We start from the raw sequence: 12,643 nt of genomic DNA on the forward strand, positions 1-12,643 counted from the left end.
GCTCACGCATCCATAAGCCACCATGCCCGTTGGGACTCTTTCACACATTATTTCTGTTAATTTCTAGTTTTGTTCTTTTGTCACACTGGGTAATACCAGAAAAGCCCTTCCTTCACTCTTCTTCTTTCCTTTTTCCCTTCCTCTTCCCCTCTCTTTCCCCCTCTTCTGTCTTTTATTAAAAGCATGAAGTGAAAACAATTCTAGCAGGCACAACCCATAATATAGAACTTTATTATTCAAAAGATAAAAGCTATCTCAGAAATAACCTATAGGATGCATCCTATGCATCCTACTTGTCTACTGTTGTGATCAGTGGTAAATACATATCCTCATCAGAGATTATTATATCACATATATACTTCCCCCGAAAATCTCCTTTGAGTTGTAACAGGTGTCATCCAAGGCAATTTCACTTGTGCTAAACGTGCTCGAAGGCTTTGAATGAGTTGGGTGAGAAAGAAAGATCGCACACATCAGTTTGATGCTCTTCTTTGGTGCTCAACAAATCCAGAATACATGCAGAGAGGAGAAAATTGTAAATATTCAATTAAAAGTACACTTTTCAAACTAATATTTAACACTGAATTTTTTATTAATTTATTTTCTAAGATGCATGTGGAAGTGCTTTTGATACGGGCCAATAGGGATTAAAGGGTTAACTATAGATCATTTATTTTCCTGTAAGACATTTTGTCTTACAGGAATCAATTGCATCCAGGTTCTCGGGATATTTTTACAGTGCAATAATTCTTGTAAATTTATTGGCAAATATATCAAGGGGGTTCTAACTGATATCACAAAAAAAACACATCAAATTAGCTAAGAACTGCAACCAGATTTTTTTTCAAAGGGAAGCAGATGAAAATAACCATTAGTGCGTTAATAAAATAGTAGTCCGGTGAAAGTCTTAAAAGTAAATTAAATGTAGTTTCTGTTAGTCCTTTAAATACGTTCTCTGAGCTTCTACACTTCGAGGTGTTAATGATTCGTAAGCATTAGAGAAAACTAAAAAAAAACACACTAGAGATAACTTCTATTAGTCCCTTCAAGAATTTACTGTGGGAAGCACAAGGTGACATGACTTTTAAATAGCAACTCCAAGTCTATACATTTCTGTAGCTCCTAAAGTGTCACCGTGGGATGGAGGAGGTTTCAGCACCCAAGCTGGATGTTGCCCAATGGTGCATGCAGGTAGCTGGCCCCAGCTGAGATGGGCACTTGAGCATAATCAAAGAATTTGTATGTGGAGCAAAGCAGCTCTCTGCTGAAAGCCGTGGAAACCCAACCCTGCTGTGCTGATGGCGAAGCTCCTGACTCCTCAGATTTTGGAGAAGGAAGGGTGAGTCTAACAAGTAGTACAAAGATACTGATTCAGGCATTCTGGATTTATTTGCCAAAAAAGAAGGTTAGCAGACACACAGAAGGCTAGTTTAACTCCTTTTTAAGTTGTCTAACACAACCAGAAATAGCCAGAAAATAGGAAGCCTGCCCTGCATGCGGGCTAGGTTCTCACGTCATATGCGTTCAAGCCCTTTTTGCTGTGCAGCCCACTGGTGTGAGGCAGGAACTCACCATTCTCGCCAGTTGTTACTGTGCAAGTGCTTGCACATGGGAAACCACACGTGCTGCACACGGTAAGAGGCTTTCTAATGAAAGTACATTTAAATCACTTCTTCCCTTGGAGTAGGCAATGCAAATAATTCTTCTCTTTGATTGCCTGAGGAGTAGAAGAGGCTTGACACAGCTTTAAAATTAAAACCTCCAAAGCCAGAGATGGTTTTAATCTCCCTTGGTAAAAGCGCTGTGGTTTGAAACTTGAGTTTTCTCTTTATTTAGAAAGGTAGTTTGGACAGCACGCTATGTTTTAACTTGTAAAAATGCCGCAAGTTCAGCTGCTGTGAAGGAAGGTATCCTTGCAGCCTGTGGCTGTGCTGTTGAAATAATGGTGCAGATGTAGTAAAATAGATCACAACAGAAAAGCAGTAGTCCCAAGAAAGGCCAGTACAAATAGTGTGCTATCTGATAGCACAGAACATAAAAAACAAACAAACAAACAAACAAAAAACAAAAACATTAAAATACTGTAGATATCTTTTTTGGGGAAGATGTTCTTCATTTAGATTTTTAAACCAGACACAAAGATGCACCAGGTCCTGTATCCTGGTCTGCCTGCAGTGCCTCAGGCATCCCAGCTAGGGTTTGAAAGGTGGACTCTCATTTTTTTCTTTTTTTTTTTTTCTTTTTTTTTTTTCTTTTTTTTCTACTTATTTATTCACAATGCTAGAGAACTTGAATTGTTGAAATTGACAGATATTTTTCTCTTTTAATATAGTATTTCAAACCAGCAGTGTGCAGCTCGCCACAACCCCAAAGCAGACCTCATGGGAGGTTTGGGTCTGCTGCCCCTGCTCTGGTTGTCCTCAGGTACTTGCTCTAGGTTCTCTGCTGAGTTTTCTCCAGCCATGCAGGCAGTGCCCGCACCGTTCAGTTTCGTGTGGGATGGTTTCTTTCTGACAACTTTCCTGTTCCAGTGTAGTGGAGACCACAGCGGAGGGAAAGGCCATGTTTATGCTGTAAAATCCATTTTGGTTCTACTCCGAGTAAATCTTGGCCTTCATTTTGAAATACTGTGTACTTTTTAGTCAGACTTCCTTTTGTAAAAGGTCATCAAAAGCTGAAAGATTACTGTCCCACAGTACAAGGAGGGATGCTGTTAGTCTGGCCAAGTAGCTATCAAAAATATGCAGGAAATACACCATAAATTCATTTTTCTCCAAATGTTTTCTACAGGCAAGATCCCAGGCTATTAGGTTAACTCCAGGGACTACAAAGACAATAACTTGAACTAGAAGTCCCAGGACAGTAGCCAGGTTTCATGTGGTCTTCGGGGACGGGAACAAAAAACCCCACCAAAAATAATAACTTCCCTTTCGCCATTTGAGACGCTGAGCTCCACTGTCAGCTGGATTTCAGAATTTATTAAGAAGCAAGAGAGGTGACCTCCTCTATCTGCAAGGTCATTAAATTGATGACCATTAAAAACTGATTCTCATCCAGATCCATTTGTAAAATTAATTTACATATTTTCAAGAATGTAAATTAGTCTATGGGGACCCAGGCTTGGAGAAAACATTCAAGTTGCAGTATCTGTTTCCATCTTTTCAGTCCTCAAAATGTTAAGACCAGTGAGTATGGAAACATATTAAAAACTTCAGCCGATCTCCTGACTGAAGTTCAACTCTCCTTCTCAAACGGGTGCTCAACATGGCTTCTGACCTCGAGGACAGGATATATATTTTATCCCGCATCATAAAATGATTGAAAACCCTTAAAAGAATCCCCCTTTGAACTTTGATTGTCATCATTAAAAATTCATTCCGTTAGGGTATTGCCTATCTTTGCTGATAGACTGCAGTAGGCACGCTTTAACTAACTGGATGTTTTTCTGTACATACCTTTGTTTTGTTATCAGGGTAAAATCATTTCAAGAAGAAAATATAAGGGTGGGAAATGAAAGGCAGACATTTTCCCTGACCCTTTAGACCCTTTAAGTATTTTTTCCCCCAGATATGAAGCAATATATCTTAGAGAAAACTCAATGAGATTATGGTTTCACAATAAATTAAAATAATTATTTTAAATTTAAAATGCAAATATTTTGAATAAAATTTTCTGTTTCCATTAAATCCAGCTGGTTACCACTTCTAAGACCTCGAATATCCTTGGATAAACTTGCTGGATGCTCCTCTTCTCTAACTCTCTTTTGGGCACCAGCATGTGCTCTGAACTGACTCCTTCCCTCTGAAGAATAAAATCATCCATCTCCATTTCCTGCCACTTCAAATTCAAGCCGGATGCTGAAGGACAAAAAATAGCGATTGGCAGAGCTGCGAGAGGGAGCCAGGACTGAGGAGTGCCGGCTTATCCAGCAGAATACGCTCATGTGAAACAATTCCTGGTCCAAGGAAACCAAACCAAAACTCTCACTATAACATCAATCACTGATAGAAACAAAAGCTGTCGTGCTTCTGAGCATACTCCAGCTTAATGAAGGGACAAGCAACTCGAGAAAAAAATGAGGAACCCCCAGCTGTGACAGCACATATGAGCAACATCTCTTCATGAGGGAAATAAAGCACTGAATTAAAATTTATGGCTTCCCAGTAGCATTACATACCCTGGGAACAGTGAATATTTTCTTCCTTCCCCAAATGACAAGTGTTAAGATCATAAAATCAAACTCAACTGGAGTAGCAAATTGATTCTAGACTATCTGGTTCTTCCAGGCTGTGTCACGCAGAGCAGAGTCAGTGGTTGGTTGCCTAGGGTTGCAAAATATTAGGAATAACACAGTATTTAGTGACTGCTCATTGCAAGCGTGCCTCTGAGAGGGGAGGTGTGTTCATGTGTTACTGTGCTTAGCGCAGCAGAAACCCTAGAATGGAGTCAGTCCTGAATGTTGCGTTTCTAGCCAACTTTCCAACAGCAATGAACTAATAGCATTTCCAAAGGTTAAGGTTTCTGTAACTTTGCCAAATGGTAGGGTCATGCCCTGTTTTTCTGCTATTGCAATTTTCTTCCCTCATTTTTTTTTTTCTCATGACCTTTTCCCCACTATTTGCCACCATCCATTTTGACCCTTTCCCGTATTGCTGCAGACCTTGAACATATTGTGGAAATTATCAGCTTTGTATTTGTGTTTTGCTCAGTCTGCAAGTAACTGCTGTAACGAATGTGCCTGAGCCTTAGCTGCTAATCATGCAACAAACAAGGTTGCCTCTTAACTTCAGACATGTGCAAGGTTATTCATGTCTCGTGTGTCTTGAAGGCTTAAGTCTGGCTTTCATGGAGTGTTAGCTTGTCAATAGTAAGCACATAAGCAAGTGGAGACATTGCCCTGGTGTTCACCCTTACAATTTGGTGACGCATCCCCCTGCCCCACCTTTTATTTTATGAGACAACGCTATGTTCTCCCTAGAAGAGCGTGTTCCTAGAAACCTTGACTCTTGATAAGGAGATCATCAACACTTTCACTAAACTACAATTTCTAGATACAGGCGTTCCTGCCCTTTGCTCTGGCCACCTGGTTGTGGCCAAAGACACAATAATGACCTGGTTGCATTACTGATGATTGCTGATGTTGCCTGTCTTTTGCAAATTTGGTAGTTCACTGCTGGAAGATATCCAGAACATGATTCTCGGCCCCGGAAATTCTTCTCACTGCATCTGAAACTTTCGTTAACTTTTTTTTTTCTTTAATTTTTTTTCACAAATGTGGTCTTTTAATCTTCCCCTTGGATGTTGCATGCTATTCCTAGTGCAGCCGATGAGTCACAGTGATGGCTCAGAGGTCTTGCAGGAGATCAGGGTTTTTGTGCCATCTCCTGGCTCAACAAAGCCATTCCACTGTGACTATGTTGTCTGACTGCAAGTCCAACTTGCTTCCCTTTTCCTTGGGAGCACAGTGCATGTTGTGCAGCCCAACAGAACCTGCAGATGGCACCTGCAGAACTTAGTCAGGGAGCAGGAGCTGGCCCACACGCTTCAGCCAAGTCCCCATCCACCCCAAACGGATGGACAAACGTGCTGTGGGGAGACTTACAGCACTACTATACCATTTTGAACTCGGCAGGAGCTCTCCCAGTGCATGGGATTTGTCTTTTCCAGCCCTTTGGCTTCCTTGGGCCATGTCTGGAGACAGCAGTTCTGCACGTGGCTGTTTGCTGCACATAAATGCTCCAGGTGCAGGTTTAATGAGTTTGCGAGACAATAACACCCTACTGCACATGCTCATTAGGCGATTTCCAAATCCTTGTAACTGTCAAGTCAACAACAAAAATGTCCTCCGGGACCCAGCCCCGTGCTGCACTCCACGAACATATTTCCATGGCAAGTGTCACTGCCTGAGACTGCCTTTTGCTTTGAAGTCTTGCTTGAAGCATGGGGGAAGGCAGGGAGAAGGTCTTAGTATATTTTTATAATGAGGAAAGGATTTTTTTTTTTTCACTTCCCGCTCACTCAGTAATGGCTGAACTTTGCTTCCTTTCTTCTTGTTAAGGAAAGGTGCCAAAATAAACAAAACCACAGAGTTGCAAGCAGCCGCACCGCCTGGAGATCTGGAACCAAGAGGTGGCAGTTTCATAAAGTTTGGGACTGAAAGCAAGGTTGTGATCAAAGCCGTTTTACCACGTCGACCTCTGTTCTCACCCTGGTTTTTCATGGAAGGCATTGCCTAAATAACTGACAAGAAGCCAACGTGAGGAGAAGCAACAGAAGGAGAAGGATGTGTTGGGAGAAAAGGTACATTTCAGATATCAGGGGCTGCCTGCGAGGTGTGAGGTGAGCTGCAGGAGCCCTTCTGCTGCACAGCAGAAACTTGGAGGCCTCAGAGGCTTGGAATGCTCCAGGGAAGACACGAAAATGAAATGCAGGAGAGGAGAAGGAGCCGGGAGCGCTGCCGCGTGGTCATCCACAGGAGTGGAAGGATGAGGGAAGAGCAAGGCAAGAGCAAACTGAGAGGCTGAGGGTGATGGGGTGAGCTCACGGGGCACCTCGTGTGAGGAGGGGCTTTGAGATAGCTGGGTGGAGGGTACCCCTGAGCCTGGGGAGCGTGTCTCTCAAGGACGTGAGGCTGCACAGGGATGGGATGAAGCAGGTCCCTGCCCACCTCTACCCGGACTGTCTTGGCTTGCCCATGGCCCCATGTGCACAGCCCACCTACCACTCCCCAGCACTTCAGCTGCGCGCCCTTGGCACCTCACTGGGGCCAAATGTTTTTCAACTGCTTTTCAAACTCAGACTTGGGACCTGTATTTTAGCTCTAAGATAAACATTTTGAAAGCTGTCTTCTTTCTCACAATGAAGGCATGAGGTGTTTTTAATTATCTTAGGGAAGCTTTCCTTGGCCAGGCTGATTTGTTCACTGTTTCTCTTGTATAGCTGGTCTGTTTGTCTTGTAGAGCTGGCCTATAAACCAGCTATTAGGAGTTTATTGTATAACATTATCAAGAAAATAATCTTTGGAAAAACATGAAATCACTTGTTACAACCCTTTTTTTCCTTTGCAAATAACTTCATGGGAGCCAAATGAACTCCACAGCTGACCACCCAAACCTGCTGGAGAATGCTTACTCCAAATACAAATTAAAACATGTTTTAGTACAAAAATATTTTAAGTGATGGTTTGGGCAGGGAAAAGAAAGTTCTTACTACAGGGAGATGGATAGCATCATTAGTAAGGGAGAAGGATGAATTCTCTTTTTCTCAGAATTATATATTTTTGAGTCATCAATGCATGATCTGAGCAGAGACAAGCAAGGCCTGCTCTTTACTAGATTTATGTCTGTTTTGCGCGCGCACATACACACACTTATATAGAGAAAGTGATGGGGAGAGAGAACAGCAGTGATTATTACACCTACTGGTTTTATTATTGGTTTTGCTGTTCAGACTCCTAAACCGTGTGGGTGTTGATGGTTGACTTTTGAAGAGACTTAATGAAGGTTACCATTGGAAATTTTGACATTCATGATGATAAATGCTTTATTCGCCTGGAGGAATTCAGTTATCTTAAACACATAGCCGACTATAACAAAAATTTCATTTTCCCCTTTTATTCTTTGGCATACTTTTGTGTTATCCCTTTTCAGAGATACTGCCAGTATTTTTCAGATGACTGTAATTTTATTGCTTTCTTACTGACAAGGGGAAAAGAGTTATCTTTCATAAGCACTCCTCAAAAGGAACAGAAGAGCAAGACCATTGTAGGTGCCGAAAGGAGACTCCTCAATATTTGCATTTTTTTACTATTCAGGAATAAGAAATTTGTCAACGTTGGAGGAGTACTGATTCTAGTCAGACTATCCTTTTATGTCTCTTCCATGAGGCACCTCTCACTCACGTACTAAAAAAATATTCCCAGACTCTCAAAAGGCCAATGAAAAAAAAAAGAAACCAACCAACCAACCAGCCAAAACCATTAAAAAGCCTGGCACTTTTTAGGAGTCCATATCTTTTGTTGCCCACCTACTTCTCTTTCTTGGGATTCTCTTACACTGCTGATTGCTAATGCAACTTTTCACAGAAACTATACTCCCACTTCTTGCACACACTGATCAACAATGAACCAAAGTCAGCCTGAGTGCACAAGGCATTTAATGTATCAGCTCTGACTCTACTCTAGTTCATACTTGCAGCTCAGAAGGCCAACTGCATCCTGAGCTGCACCAAAAGCAGTGTGGCCAGCAGGGTAAGGGAGGTGATTGTCCCCCTCTGCTCTTCTCTCGTGAGACCCCACATTGAGTGCTGCATTCAGCTCTGGGGCCCCCAGCACAAGAAGGACATGGACCTGTTGGAGTGAGTCCAGAGGAGGGCCACAAAGATGACCAAGGGGCTGGAGCTCCTCTCATGTGAAGACAGGCTGAGGGAGTTGGGGTTGTTCAGCCTGAAGAAGAGAAGGCCCTGGGCAGACCTTACAGCGACCTTTCAGTGCCTAAAGGGGGCTGCAGGAAAGCTGGGGAGGGACTCTCAGGGGGTGTAGGGATAAGTCAAGGGGGAATGTCTTTAAATTAAAAGAGGGTAGGTTTAGATTAGACATTAGGAGGAAGGTCTTCACTCAGAGGGTGGTGAGGCCCTGGCACAGGTTGCCAGGGAAGCTGTGGATGCCCCATCCCTGGAGGTGCTCAAGGCCAGGTTGGATGGGGCTTTGGGCAACCTGATCTAGTGGGTGGCATCCTTGCCCAAGGCAGGAGGATTGGAAGTGGATTGTCTTTAAGGTCCCTTCCAACACAAACCATTCTGTGATTCTATAATTCATGGGAACACCCAGGAGATCTTCCATCTCAGGCCTTCCACTAATGCTTGCAGAAGAACAGCATGGGTTACATTTGCATTGGGATTTAAATATTCCCTTCACTCTGACAACAATTAGAGCAGTATTTTCTGTTTAGCTGTAAATTAGAGCTGTGAATAACAATGGAGAGGTCTAACCACCCCCCTGCTCTCTGAGCAATCCCTCATGAACTCGGCAGCTTTTGGGAACAATGCAGTTCTGCTCTGAGATTTTATTTTGCACAAGTGTCCTTGGGATAGTATTTCTCAACCTGTGCTCTGGGGACCATTCGTGGTCTGAAAGGCTTCAGAAAATGGCTTGTGAGATCACTCTAAAACAAAGCAACTCTCCCCACTATCTCACCCACCCCTAAAATGCCCAAACCCACACACACATGTTGTCACAACATTCAAAGGGTGGCCTAATTTTTAGTTGATTATTCATGAAGACCACTGCATTAAGACTGCTCGGGCAGCCTGCAGCTTAGTCTTTCAAAAAGTCTGGGGATCATTGGATTAAAAGGCGTGGAGAAACGCTACTTTGAAGAAGCATGTCTACTATTTTATTTGCTTGGGAAGTCTCAAAATATCTGCCTCATACATTGTCTGGACTCTTTAGAATACATCAGGCTTCCATCTTCCACCAGGTACTTAATGCTCATGAATGAAGCATACTAGATGTGACAGTGCTGTAGTGAAAAACAGCAGTTTTATACGATCTTGCTCCACTCCTGGACACCATCTCCGATGCTGCTGGAGTCCTTACTACCGCTGTTGCAGTAGGCTGGGTTGGCTCTTCCAGTATAAACATTGCTCCTGGAATACCTCAGCTACTGTACAGCCTGGGCTCAAGGGCAAGTCTTTTCCCTTCCCCACAGCTCTGCTATACGGAGAGGAAATGCTTTCTGGTATGCGCAGAGGTTCACATTGCAGCTTTACAGCTGCAAGAAGCCAAGGCCGAATGTAGCAGCTACATCAGATTATGGAGCGTAAGACTTCCACAGCAGAGTCACCAGTCTGGCTGGAAGCTGTAATTCCAGACACATTTGTACAGTAGATCTAAATCTATTTAATCCTGGGTCCGTGCTGCCTTTTATCTCAGTGAATTGTTTGCGCTGTGGTCACACCCGCGGGCCCTGCCCAGCCACCACCGAGCACCCAACGCACAGGCCGTGAGCGGAGGGACCCGAAAGGATGGAGGGGAGCCTCAACACAAGAGGTGCACATCAAAAGTATGTGCTGAAGGGTCAAACTGGTGTCCTCACTGCTCATTGCTCTGGTGCCTTTGCCTTCTCTGGGGTCACAGGAATGGCCCAAAGCCCTGCTATGAAAGGCAAACAGAGGGACTGCAGAGCCAACAGGACTGGTCACTCCAGAGAGATAAGGTTCCTACCAGCCTTGTACCTGCCAACATGTGCTGAAGCAGAGTTACAAGCTTTCTGCAGAGCAGAAACTCTTCCTATCACATTTCAGCACATTCCTATAGGTTTCTGTTTAGATAATCTCAAACAAGGCTTTACTGCAGTGTGTTGCAGGAGTTACCTGACTTCATCTAGCCCCAACTGCAGCCTGTGCCTGCTGGTGGCTTGTTGTGCTTAAAGCCACCACTTAGCTTTATTAATTAATACAGGCTTGAGTTCTTGCCAGCCAGACTTAATGCATACTTTAGCTATGATTTTGTCTTAGCCGATGGTTAATGATGACACATTTTAAATCTGTGATTATTATTATTATTATTATTTTTTTACATTAGAAGGATTACTTATGCATAGCAAATAAGTATTTTTTTTCTACTCCTGGTGATATTTACTGCACGGTGCACAACTTCTGGCTCTAAGGAAGAAATGAAAAGGTGTGCTCTGAGCACAAAGTGGCACGACATGTTGCACGCCCATGAGCACGTGATAAGGCTGGTATCTCTGAGTTATTAACCTGGCCAAATGTTACATGAGTACCCAGTTAAATAGACTAATCCAGAATGCTTTTTCCTCCAAATGATTTTATTTCAAGAAGGCAAATATCCTGATCTTAGGCACAGCTGGCAGCACTGCTTTGTCCTCCATTATAAGATCGTATCTTGAGCTGATTATAAAACTCTGCCAAATTTTTACCTTCTGAGCTGAAATTTTTCAAATGAGGTGAAAGCAGCTGCTGGTGGTTATTTATATTCAGTCAATTTAACAATACAGTTTAGCTTCTTTAGAGAAAAATGTAATGAAAGCTGTATATTTTTAACAAAACAACAGCACTGCATCTCTGTTCTTTCTAATGTAGGAGGAAAGACGCATTTTAATTTCCATGCAAGAGTGAAGCACCTTCGTTTTGGAGCAGGGGGATGCTGTGAAATCTTCACCATGTTGGGGACTCCTCAGTCTGAGGTGGAGAAGCTACAAGCCTTTCAGGGACATGTTAGCATTTGGCCACCTCAGTCTCCAGAGGAATTACCCACTGGATTTGGGGTTGCTTCTCTTCACATATCTCTTTGACACTTAGTGCTACCACAACTGAGAAGATTTGGCCTGTTGTGTCAGTGACGCCGTCCCAGCAATGTGAACCCAGGCAGTCCCAAGACAAGACCCAGCTGCTACATGAAGTGCCACCACAGCACCCTCTGGATGCAGCAGCAGGGACAGGGCCCAGCAGGAGTCCTCGCCCCCCAGCTGCCCCCCAGTTCGTCCAGTTAATGAAGACATGGCTAGCAGTCTCCAGCTCAGATTGGGATAGCATTTCAACCCAGACTTCTAAATTTCATGTCAAAGTTTTGACCACAAAGAGGTTCTCTGGAGCAGAGCATACCCTGACCTCTCTTAGGACGTGTTTTTAAGCGCTGTGTCCTTTGAAGTCTTGCCCATCGCTGCAACCCAGGGCTGAAGGGCACTTTCCCAATGCAGCTGGTGGATGGGGTGACGTGAGAGGTCTCTAACCTGCTCCAAGCAGCAGTGGTTACGCCAATGTGAGGATGCTCAGAGCCCACTGTGTAATATTTGGTTGCAGTCTGCCCAGTGTGATGGCAAGCAGCTGGGGGAAAATGCCATTTTTTACTCAGCACAGCCCTTGCAGAATTACAGCTTGCCTGTGCTGCAAGTGTCTAGATAAAGCATCTGGTAAGCCTGGGATACTTCTGAGATTCCTGCAAGGACTGATTTCACACGAGTGGGATTCGTGTAAGGCTCAGCTGAGCTCAGTGTCTGCAGTATCAGGCCCTGAACAGGGGATGGGGGGACGATGGTCCTTGGCCAGGTGCCCCAAGACTTCTCTCTCCCCTTTTCCTTCTGTTCCAAAGGTGCTCTTTTTGGGCCCTCAAATAAAGACTTTGCTGACCACAGCTGAAGAACAAGGAGACATGATAAATAGGAAAGTAAGAGCCTATTTATCTCTGGCGCAGCCTGCCCTTTTCTAGTCTGGATGGAAAAGAAGACTAAAGTCCACGGAGCCCTTCAGCGAACAACAACCGGCACGACAACAAACGCAGCGAAAGGGAATGCCAAGGTTGTCATCCCCCATCAGCGGTTTGGATGGATTTCACCCTGGGAGAAGCTTTCAGGAGGCTCGAGGCGGAATCTTGCGCAGGAAACAGGTGGTTTGCTTTACCGAGAGGCATGCGTAATGGTCAGGGAGCTGCGCCGTGCCGCGCCAAGCTACAGCAGATGGGCTGCAGCTCGCTCCGCTCTGCTGAAGGATATTTTTCATGTTATGTGTGGAAAAGAGCAGTAACCCTTGTTTGTTATATGAGGCCTTGTAGGACTTTGTTTGGAAAAAAGCCATTTTGAAGATAAAAAAAAAGCCATTAAAAATGTGAGTCACTGTAATCACA

At 43.9% G+C, this 12,643-nt stretch overlaps 1 long non-coding RNA gene across 1 annotated transcript; it reads left to right on the forward strand.

Moving 5' to 3' along the window:
• The first annotated feature begins 5,840 nt into the window (after nt 1-5,840).
• LOC311430713 lies at nt 5,841-12,643 on the forward strand. Its single transcript, XR_014688966.1, has 2 exons — nt 5,841-6,300; nt 11,104-12,643. It is a non-coding gene; the product is annotated as an uncharacterized lncRNA (long non-coding RNA).

Source organism: Aythya ferina, assembly GCF_964211825.1.
Source record: "Aythya ferina genome assembly, chromosome: 2".
Classification (NCBI taxonomy): domain Eukaryota; kingdom Metazoa; phylum Chordata; class Aves; order Anseriformes; family Anatidae; genus Aythya; species Aythya ferina.